General features: G+C 37.2%; 1 pseudogene; it reads left to right on the top strand.

Annotated features, from left to right (window-relative positions):
• The first annotated feature begins 838 nt into the window (after positions 1 to 838).
• Positions 839 to 1854, top strand: LOC122423359 (annotated as a pseudogene).
• Positions 1855 to 2996: the final 1142 nt, after the last annotated feature.

Below are 2996 nucleotides of genomic sequence, written 5' to 3' on the forward strand. Positions count from 1 at the left end.
TCCCCTGCCCCCTCTCCCCATCCCACACTACCCTCAATTTAAATGATGATCTTGAATCCTACTTCATGGAGAATATAAACATCATCAGATAGGCACACCTTTTTTTTTTTTTTCCTACAAATTTATAAACCTACCTGCAGCTACACATTTTTTTTCTTTTTCCCTGCATTGTTATCACAGAGGAAGTATCCTTTCTCCAGTCAAAGACCTTTTTTTTTTTTTTTCAATCTGTTGGGGTCGGTCTGGATCTCATCTTCATGTTTTCCCTTTTGTCTCTTTTTCATTTTAAACTTTTACCTTTTTTACTGGGTCATTTCTATATGGCTGCCTCAAATTCATATGATGAAATCTTAATGCCCAATATGATGGTATTAGGAATTGGGGCCTTTGGGAAGGGCTTAGGTCATGAAGCCTTCATGGATGGCATTAGTGCTTTTATCAAAGAGACTCCACAAGGCTCCCTACTGTCTTACGCCATGTGAGGACACAATGAGAAATGTGCAGTCTGGAAGAGATTCCTCATTTGACCATGCTGGCACTCTTATCTCAGACTTCCAACTTCCAAGACTGTCAGAAACAAATTTCTGTTGTTTGAAAGCCACTCAGTCTATGGCATTTTCTTATAGCAGCTCAAATGAACTCAGATATCTGTCGTCTATCTATCTATCAGGCTCGTGCAAAAGTAATTGCAATTTTGCATTGCTGAACTTCACTGATATTGGAATATATTCTTAAATAAATGTGGTTATGTTATACATCAATTTAATGCACATTTCTTGCTTTATGTTTTTTGCTGATGACTTATTACTTGCTGTTTGTCCTATATGTAATTTAGACTATGGAAATGATGTTAGACAAAAAGCAAATTTGAGTGATTTTTTTATTCGAGTTCAAAATGGGTTGTAAAGCGGTGGAGACAACTCACCAACATACAACGTATTTGGCCCCGGAACTGCTAATGAGCCTACAGTGCAGTGGGGTTGGGGAAGCTTTGCAAAGGAGAGGAGAGCCCTGAAAATGAGGCGTGTAGTGGCAGTCATCAGAACCTGACGATGACCAACTGAGAGCAGCCACTGAAGCTGATGCTCTTGCAACTACATGAGAAGTTGCTGAAGAACTCAACGCTGAGCATTCTTTGGTCATTTGGTGTTTGAAGCAAATTGGAAAGGAGAAAAAGCTTGATAAGTGGGTGCCTCATGAGCGGACCAAAAATCAAAAACATCGTCATTCAGAAGTGACTTCTCTTATGCTATTCAACAACGAACCATTTCTCTATCAGATTGTGATGCGCGATGAAAAGTGGATTGTATACGACAACCAGCGATGACCAGCTCAGTGACTGGACTTACAGGAAGCTCCAGAGAACTTCCCAAAGCAGAACTTGCACCGAAGAGAAAGGTCATAGTCACTATTTGGTGGTGTCTGATCCATTACAGCTTTCTGAATCCCAGCGAGATCACTATACCCGAGAAGTATGCTCAGCAAATCGGTGAGATGCACTTAAAACTGCAACGCCTGCAGCCAGCATTGGTCAACAGAAAGGGCCCAATTCTTTTCCATAACAACGCCCGACTGCACATCACACAACCAATGCTTCAAAAGTTGGACAAATTGGGCTAGGAAGTTTGCCTTCATCTGCCACGTTCACTTGACCTCTCATCAACCGACTACCACTTCTTCAAGCATCTCAACAACTTTTTGTAGGGAAAACATTTCCACAACCAACAAAATGCAGAAAGTGTTTTCCAAGAGTTCACTGAATCCCAAAGCATGGATTTTTATGCTATAGGAATAAACAAATTTATATCTCATTGGTAAAAATGTGTTGATTGTAATGGTTCCTATTTTGATTAATAAAGATGTGTTTGAGCCTAGTTATAATGATTTAAAATTCATGGTCTGAAACTGCAATTATGTTTGTACCAACTTTAACATCTAACATCTGTCAATCATTTCCATAGAAAATGTCTTTTTTGCTGTTGTATACATGATATTACACATATCTTTATAAATCTTGCTTTTTTTAATTTAGCATTATGTCTTGAAAATCTGATCATATATTTCATAGAGATCTGCCTTATTATTTTAACTGTTTCATAGTGTTCATTGCCATGAATACATTCACTGTTATGTAATTGTTCCTCATACTGTGGACATTGATATTATTTACAGATTTTCGCTCTAACAGACAACACTTCAGTGAATATCCTTGTTCTTTCCTTTGTGGACATACATATAAAAGGACTTCCCTAGGGCAGAAGTAAAATCGATGAACCACAGGATATGGGCATTTAAAATATTAATTATTATTGCCCACTTGCCCTTTAATGAACCAGCTTATACCATCCATAAGCAGGATACACATGAGAATATCTGTTTTCCCATACTCTAGTCAATACTTGGTATTACCAAACTTAAAAATTTTGTCAATATGAACAAAAATTCTATCTCATTGTTTTTTAATTTTTCTGCTTATAAATGAAATTGAGTACTTTTTTTTTTTCAAACGCCTTATTTTCAACATACAAAAGACAGCCATTTGTATATTTATTTCCATGAGTTCTATGTTCATATCTTTTGCCCATTTTTCTGCTAGGTTATTTGTATTTTTATACTGACTTACAGGAATTTTATATAGATACTGGATACTTCTACTTTTTTACATTTCGTATTTTGTTTACTCATTTTTAAATTAATTTTTATTGGAGTTTTGTTGCCCTACAATGTTGTGCCAGTTTCCATTGTGCAGCAAAGTGAACCAGATACACATATAAAAATACATTCCTTTTCGGATCTCCTTCCCATTTCCTTCACCTCAGAGCTCTGAGTGGGGTTCCCTGTGCCATACAGTAGGTTTATACATAGTAGTGTGTGTATTAATATGCTAGGCCTAGTCTCCCCGCTCATCCCACCCCCTTCTTCCTCCCTTGCTAACCATAAGCTTATTCTCTGCATCTGTGACTCTATTTCTGCTTTGTGAATATATTCATCTGTAC

The sequence above is a fragment of the Cervus canadensis genome, chromosome 21, assembly GCF_019320065.1.
Source record: "Cervus canadensis isolate Bull #8, Minnesota chromosome 21, ASM1932006v1, whole genome shotgun sequence".
Taxonomy (NCBI): Eukaryota; Metazoa; Chordata; class Mammalia; order Artiodactyla; family Cervidae; genus Cervus; species Cervus canadensis.